Raw genomic sequence first — 8,592 nt, 5'->3', positions numbered from 1 at the left:
TCCTCTCTCCGTTCTGGTTGGAAATATGATCATTTTTACTAGGTTTGGGGGGGTGCACACCCACAATCCCAGCCACCTGGGAGGCTGAGACAAGAGGATCACAAGTTCGAGGCCAGCCTGGGCAAACTAGTGTGAACTTGTTTCAAACTAAAGAATAAAAAGGGCTGGGGCTGGGGCTCAGTGATAGACTAAAATGCATTAAGCAACTCAGTGAGACCCTGTGTCTAAATAAAATGCAAAATAGGCCTGAGGATGTGGCTCAGTGGTTGAGTGCCCCTGAGTTCAATCCCTGGGTATAATCCCTAGTACTGAAGGAAAAAAAAAAAAAGGATGAGAGAGAGAGAGAGAGAGAGAGAGAGAGAGAATCATTTTCCTTCTCTGTGTGTTCCTACCATGATTTGCCTCCCTTGTGAGAACTGAACTGATGCAGACTCCAAGCCTTGAACCTCCAAAACTGTGAGCTAAATAAACCTTTCTTCTCTCTCTTCTTCTTCTTCTTTTTTTTTTTTTTTTGCTTTGCAGAAGTGAGACTTGAACCCAGGGGTGCTTTCCCACTGAGCTTCTTCACTAGCCTTTTTTATTTTTCATTTTCAGACAGGGTCTAAGTTGTTGAGTCTGGCCTCAAACTTGCAACCCTCATATATCAGCCTGAGTAGTAGCTGGGATTATGGGCCTGCACCACTGTGTCCGGTAAACCTTTTATCTTTAATAAGCTAGTTGCTGTAGGTATTTCATTGCAGTAACACGAAGCTGACTGGTACATCATGGAACCTGATATATGCAGACAAGACCACAGGATTAGGAGGGGACCATCTTGGGGGGAGGCCATGATTCTTCAAAGCCTACCCGCTCCTTGTCCGGAGCTGGCCCTTCCTTCAGCATCCTTCTTAGACAGGTGCTTTCCAGAAGGCAACCAGGAGGAAGTGTGTCCTGTCCACGCTTCGGAAGAGGAAACAAAACACACCTTTGTGGCGTGTTTGTGAGTTTATAAAGGACTTCCACATCCTTGGGGGTTGGTCTTATTTGTTCTACTCCACATCTGAGAAAACCATGGCTAGGAAAATCAAGTGGCTGAGTTGGGGATACAGGATGAGGACTGGACATTGCTGGGCTTACCCCAAGGCCTGATCCCAGCTCCTCCCCTTTGTTCCCAGCCCTGAAATAGCCTCACCTCCCACAGCCCATCCTAACCCTTCCCAAGGCCACTCCAAGTGAGTCCTGTAGCTAATCCGCCCTTGTTTCTGGCTTCCTGACAAAAGTCATGGGGTCACACTTGAAAGACTTCCTCAAACCCTGCAAATCATGGCTCTGGAGGTTTCTGTCTGAATTAGAAGCAGGAACTATTTCCTATGTGCTGCCAAAGGGGCTGTAATGAACAGGCTCAAGATTCCAGGGGAGATATTTGTCAATGTGTTTCACAAGCCTTCAAAATATGCCTGCCGCTTACCATGGAGGCCACAGGAAGGAAATAGCCAAGTGTGCAGAAACGTGCAGACGAGGCTGTGTAACTCAGCACTGTGCCAAGCAGCACAGTAGCACAGCCACCCAAGTATCCATCAATAAGGCCCTGATTAAGTCAAATGATGCATCCAAAGTTGTAGTATTATGTAGTCATTAAAAATGATAATGTGGGGGCTGGGGATGTGGCTTAAGCGGTAGCCTGCTCGCCTGGCATGCGTGCGGCCCGGGTTCGATCCTCAGCACCACATACAAACAAACAAACAAACAAAATCAAATCGGATTCCAACAGTATGTACAGTGTGATTTCCTTTCTGGAAAAAAGAAATTGTTTGTGCGTTTTCTAGGTGGTGGGATCAGAGGTGAAGTAGGTTTTTTTGTGTCCACTAAAAAATAAAATATTAAAATTCTCTCTCTCTCTCTCTCTCTCTTAAAAAAATGATAATGTAGGGGCTGGGGTTGTAACTCAGAGGTAGAGCACTTGCCTAGCATGGGCGGAACCTGGGTTCGATCCTCAGCACCACATAAAAACAAAATAAAGGTTATTGTGTCCACATATTACTAAAAAACAAGTATTAAAAAAATGATAATGTGGCCAGGTACGCTGGCACATGCTCGTAATCCTAAAGGCTCAGGAGACTGAGGCAGGAGGATCACAAGTTCAAAGCCAGCCTCAGCAACAGCAAGGTGCTAAGCAACTCAGTGAGACCCTGTCTCTAAATAAAATGAAATATAGGGCTGGGGATGTGGCTCAGTGGTCGAGTGCCCCTGAGTTTAATCTCTGGTACAAAAAAAAAAAAAAGACAATGTATCTGGTTGTGGTAGTGCCCGCCTATAATCCCAGCTAATGCAGGAAGCTGAGCCAGGAGGAGAGAAAGTTCAAAGCCAGTCTGGGCAATTTAGCTAGACCCTGTGGTTTTTTTTTTTTTTTTTTTTTTTTTTGAGAGAGAGAGAGAGAGAATTTTTTTAATATTTATTTTTTTTAGTTTTTGGCGGACACAATGTCTTTGTATGTGGTGCTGAGGATCGAACCCGGGCTGCACGCATGCCAGGTGAGCACACTACCACTTGAGCCACATCCCCAGCCCCTAGACCCTGTGTTTATTTATTTATTTATTTTTTTTAAAGAGAGAGTGAGAGAGAGAGGGGGTCAGAGAGAGAGAGAGAGAGAATTTTAACATTTATTTTTTCTTAGTTCTCAGCGGACACAACATCTTTGTTGGTATGTGGTGCTGAGGATCGAACCCGGGCCGCACACATGCTAGGCGAGCATGCTACCGCTTGAGCCACATCCCCAGCCCTAGACCCTGTGTTTAAAAAAAAAAAAAAAAAAAAAAAAAGATCATGTAGACTGGGGGTGCAGCTCATTGGCACTTGTCTATCATATACAAAGCCCTGGGTTTGATCCTCAGCACCTAAACACATGAAAAGATGCTCCCTATTCCATTAGTCATCATAGAAGTCAAAATAAAGCCACAATGAGAAACCATTGCATGCCTACTTGAAAAAAAAAATACCGACCATATCAACTGTGGGCAAGGACAAGGCCATTAGAGCTTGTGTATGCTGTTGGCAGGGAATGTAAAATGATAAAGCCACTTTAGAAAACAGTTTCATGCAAACACTGAACATGTACTTCCTATGTTCTACTCTGCAATATTTACCCAGGAGAAATTACAATGTAGGTCCACACAGACACTTGTATGTAAATGTTTATAGCAGTTTTATGTGTAATAGCTCCAACCTGGAAGAACCCTGATGTCCACCAACAAGTGAGTGGGTGAACTGTGGTCCATCCACACAATGGAATACAACTCAGTATCAGAAAGGGACAAACACCAACCAGTCGCTGTGATGATACACACCTGTAATCCCAGCTACTCAAGGAGGCAGAGGAAAGAGAATCCAAGCTGGAGGCCAGCCTCAGCAATTTAGCAAGTGTATAAAATAAAATTTAGCAAAACAAAACCCACAAAGGGCTGGGGACGTGCTCAGTGGTAGAACACCCTGGGATCAATCTCCAGTTCCACACACACACACAAAAGACCAACTGTCAATACATACAATAAGGAGCCAAATCTCAAAATATTATCCTAAGTGCAAGAAGTCATACAAAAATATATATGAATCCATTTATATAAAATTCTAGGCAATTCAAACTAATAACAAAAAGAGGATCAGGGCTTGCTGTTGTGGGGACAGTGCAGGAGGGATTACCAAAGGGCACAAGGAGATTCTAGGGCTGATGGCTCTATTCTGTATCTTGCTTGAGTTCGAGGTACATACATGTTGAATCTTACATCCATGTGCAGTTTATTCCATGTCAACTGTACTTCCAGAAAGTTATTTTCAGAAAAGATGCCCTATGGATACATTGCTCAATTAAAAAAAAAAAATCAAATCGGATTCCAACAGTATGTACAGTGTGATTTCCTTTCTGGAAAAAAGAAATTGTTTGTGCGTTTTCTAGGTGGTGGGATCAGAGGTGAAGTAGGTTTTTTTTCTTTTTACGTTCCTGCATTTGCGTAATGCTGTTTTAAAAATTGCAGTCTGCATTGATATTTATAATAAATAAAGCAATTTCCATTTTGCAAGAGGAAAACAAAACAAGGGCTCTCAGCAGAGCCTGGCCTCTGCTGACCTCATAGAGGCTCCTCTCCAGCGGCCTCCTCCCTCCAGCCGGAGATGGGAGATGACACAGACTCAGGGCTTCCTGTGCAGGACCGCAGAGCTCTTCCCAGGAGCTGAGCGGCCCCCAGGGCAGTGACGGGAGCAACCACGCAGATGCTTCCTGGAAGGCCCAGGGTCAGCTTCAGCTACATAGTAAATCACCCACTGGTGCCGCTGTGCTGGCCGTTGCAGGGCCACCGCGTTTCCTCTGCAGGGGCAGGGGCTGGCTTGGCCGGGAGCTGCACGCACAGTTCGGAAGAGAGTAGGGAGCCCACTCGCACTTAGCTTTAAGGGGTGTGGGATCTATTACATGGAGAAAGCTGTGACTGGTGAAAACTGGGGGCAGGTGGTCTAACCCAGCTCCCCAGGACCAAAACAGAGACCCGGAAAACCAGTGGGACCCTCTAGAATTGTTGGCGTCAAGGACCATCTATCTGCTTCAATCCCTGCTTCTCCGAGCAGGTAGCTACCCTGTGGAGCGCTGCTCACGTGCTGATAGGCTAGCTCTGACTCCAAATTCCCAGGGTAGAATCTGATTGGCTCATCTTGGGTCAGGTGGTACCCAGTCAGCCAATAGGGGGGGATCAAGCACACTAAGATGCCTTCTAAGGAGTTCTCAGAGAAGGGCCAGCTACTGGCTGCATGGCTCCCCGAAGACTATCCAGCACCTCTGCAAACAGAAAATCTGATTGAGTGATACAGCCCCAGAGACATGGTGGCTCCTTATGTGGCGGTTGTTCTGAGGGGTCTGAGCATAGAAAGGCAGCCTGGTCCCAGCCCACTTCCAAGGAGTAGTTCCCCCACCGTGTTCTGTGCGGTTGCAAATCCTTGGCGAATGGTCTTGCTGGGAAACCTGTCCCAGGTCAGAAAAGCTCATCATCACGGTGATGGCAAAAGAGTCCTCTGAGGAATCTGAACTTGGTGGTGCAGGGAAGCCAGGTTCTTGTGAGCAAGAGCAGCGGTAGAAAGATGCGCATGAAGCAGGCAGCTGGGTTAGAAAAATATGAACAGAGCTGCAGTTGAGGGGCTTGTCATCACCATCACCAGAGCCACTGGCCCACAACTGGGACACTGATTGCTTTCAACTAGCTAAGCAAGTCCCAAGCAAAAGGACACTGGACAGGCAGCCCCTAGTACCTGCTGCAGGGGAACCTGGGAGCCCAGCTAACCTCTGGCCCTTAATGCCGACTGATCCAGAACCTTCTACAGACAGGCAGCCGTTCCAAGCACCTTCACATATCCACTTATATAACCCTCTTGACATCCATAGTATCAGGTAGTTACTATTATTCCCATTTTATAGATGAGAAATTAAGGTGCAAAGAGATCCAGTAACTTGTCCTAGTAACCTGCAGGATTCAAACCCAGGTAGCCTGGCTCCCGTGTCCTGCTTATATCCACTGGGCTGCACCATCCCCCAGGTACATGTGTGACGCCATTCCAGGTGCTGGAATGCAGACCAAGACTTGGGTCCTATGGATGGACCTCACAGCCTGGGGGGAGTTTGGCAAAAATAGCCATGACCCCCGCGGGGAGCTGTTCTTGTTTTAAGTGCTGCAAGCTTGGTACTCTAAGAATGTTTAGAAAGGGACCATCCCTCCCTGGAGGGGTCAGGGAGGGCCCTGCAGAAATGACACGGCACTGAGGTCTAAAGAATGCTAAGGAGGGACCAGGCAGTCTGGAGGTGCCCAGGTGAGAGGGCACAGCACGCACAGTGCTCCTCAGGTTGGGTGAGTGCTCTGCCAAAGGTGACCTGAGCAGTGGTGACGGGGCATGATAAGGACTCTGCGCCTATCCCCAGGTAGCTGGCTGCTCTCTCTGTGACCCTGCTCCACCTCTCCAGCAGCAATCACAGTGGAATGTCTGCAGCCTTCTTCTGGGTGGCAGCAGGACAGATCTGTGGATGTGTCGCGGAGACATTTGCCACCAAGTGTCCGGGAAGGATGTTAATCACTGCAGCGCCCTGTTTACAAGAGTCATGATGATTCAGGGAAAAGGCCGCTGGCTGGCTCGGGAGGGAGTTCAGCCTGCCCAGCTGCTCCCGCCTGTGTGGAGATGCTAATCAGAGGCCCCTCAGGCCCTGGTGGTTCTTGAAGAGCCATTCTGGCTTCTTTCCAATGGCTCATTTGGGACATTCCTGGCTTCCCTAAATGAGCAAATGCCGGGGTTTTTGACAAGTGCTTCAAGAACAGCCGATTTGTAGCAGCAGCACTGTCACCCTTGGACCGGTCTCCCAGGTTGGCAGGACAGCACGACACGGCTCACTTCAACCTGCTGAGCAGAGATGGTGGCAAGTGTGGTAGTCAGGGGAGGGGAACTGGCCTCTTCTGTCCTCTGGGCAAAGCTGGCTTGGCCCTCCTAGAGGGAACCTTGAAACATTCTTGCCCTTTGGTCCAGAGGTTCTACTGGGAAATTACCCACATCTTTGCACTGGCACCCAGGGGGCATGTACCAGGATGCCCATAGCAGTGTGGCTCGAAATAGTCAAAAATTGCCAACACTCCAAACATATCCTGATGGAACTGGCTGAATCCAGCATGGATCACCTCACCCTGGACGGCTGTGCAGCCCTGAAGAGACTGTCCCCTCAAGGAGCAGCCTTTTGAGTCACTAGCAGATAAACAGTGTGTGTTGTGTTATCTCGTTTTTGCCTTTAAAAAAATAACAAGTCAATTGCACTTCTGTACAGTAAGGATGAACAATTTGAATTGGAAATTACAGGAAGAAATCCATTTACATTAGCATCAAGAAGAACAAAAAAATGCTTAGGAATTAACTTTACCACGTGGTAAAAGAAAACAGTGAAAACTATCTAACAGTGCTGAGTTTCCAGCTTAGGAGCAAGGTCTGGGGAAGGGGCGCCGGGTCCAGCTCAAAGGTGGCAAGAAGCAGCTCCCGAAACAGCCTGAAAAGCAGGCCGAAGAGATGGATGAGGAAGAGAAGGTTTTCAAAGAGGGAAGAAGAAACCTGAGGAGCTAAAGGGGTCCCTGGGGAAGGGGCTCCTGGCTACAGATGAAATCAAGAAATCTGGCAAAGAGGAAGCTGTTCCTTGTTCCTGAGATGATGGTGACCATGGCTTCCATTCCTGTTTAAACATCAGGATCCCTGCTATCTCATCTTTTGCTATGTACCTATGGCTAGAGTGGAGTGTTGTCTTGGAGTCTGTTGTAAATTTAAGAATAAACTTTTGTAAAACAAACAAACAAAAAACTAGTGCAGAAAGAAATAAAAGAAGACATAAATAAATGGAAATATATCCCATGTTCATGGATTCAAAGACTTAATATCGTGAAGGTGTCCATAACTCCTGAGCATTCTGCAGCTCCAGTGCAATCCCCTTCAAAATCCCAATGACATTTTTTTGCAGAAATAGAAAAATCCATCCTAAAACCCACATGGAATCTCAAGGGACCCCCAAATAGGGGTGGGGGATCTTGAAAGAGAACAAAGCTGGATGACTCACATGTCCCAGTTTCAAAACTTACTATAAAGCTACAGTAATCAAAACAGTGTGGTACTAGCCTAAAGACAGAGATGTAGGCCATTGGAATAGCATGGAGAAGCTACAAATAAACCTCACATATATATATATGGTCAAATGAGTTTTGACAACATTGTCAAGATCATTCATTGAGGAAAAGTCTTTTAATAATTGGTGCTGCAAAAGAATGAATTTGAATCCTTATCTAATACTATCTCCAAAAAATTAATTCAAAATGGATCAAAGATATATATCTATATATCTATATATTTATATATCTATATCTATATCTATCTATTATATATATATATATATATATATATATATATCACCTCAATTTATAAAATAAAAGAAAACATAGGGCAAAATCTTCATGACATTGGATTTGGCAATGGTTTCTTAGATATGACTCCAAAGCCATAAGTCACCAAAAAAAAAAAAAAATAGACAAATTGGACTTCATGGAAATTGAAGCCTATGAATGAAAACTGAATGAATGAAGGACTTGGCAGACCTTGGAAAGTCGGGTAGGAGACAGACTGGCTGAGGACAGGGAGGCTCCTGGGCTGACTGGCAGCTTGTCATGTAAAGGCGGGGACAGTTCTCAGTGGCTGGGAACACAGCTGAAGAGGTGGGACTTTGCCCTGTCAGTGATAGACCTCAGCTGAAGACAGGCTGGACCCAGAATCCTGGTTCAACAAGGTAAAGTGTAAAGCTGGCCAGATTTGGTGGCACATGCCTGTAATCCCAGCAACTCAGGAGGCTTAGAGTGAAGGATCCCAAGTTCAAGACCAGCCTCAGCAATTTAGCAATGCCCTATCTAAAAATTAAAAAATAAAAAGGGCTTGGGATGTAGCTCAGTGGTAAAGCACCCCTGACTTCCATCCCCAACACTGGGGGAAAAAAAAAAAAAAAGGCAGGAGCTGTGGCTCAATGGTAGAGCACTTGCTTAGCATGTGAAGCCCTGGATTCAATGCTCAGTA

The sequence above is a fragment of the Ictidomys tridecemlineatus genome, chromosome 4, assembly GCF_052094955.1.
Source record: "Ictidomys tridecemlineatus isolate mIctTri1 chromosome 4, mIctTri1.hap1, whole genome shotgun sequence".
NCBI classification, from domain to species: Eukaryota; Metazoa; Chordata; class Mammalia; order Rodentia; family Sciuridae; genus Ictidomys; species Ictidomys tridecemlineatus.
Note: the sequence above shows the minus strand (reverse complement) of the source record.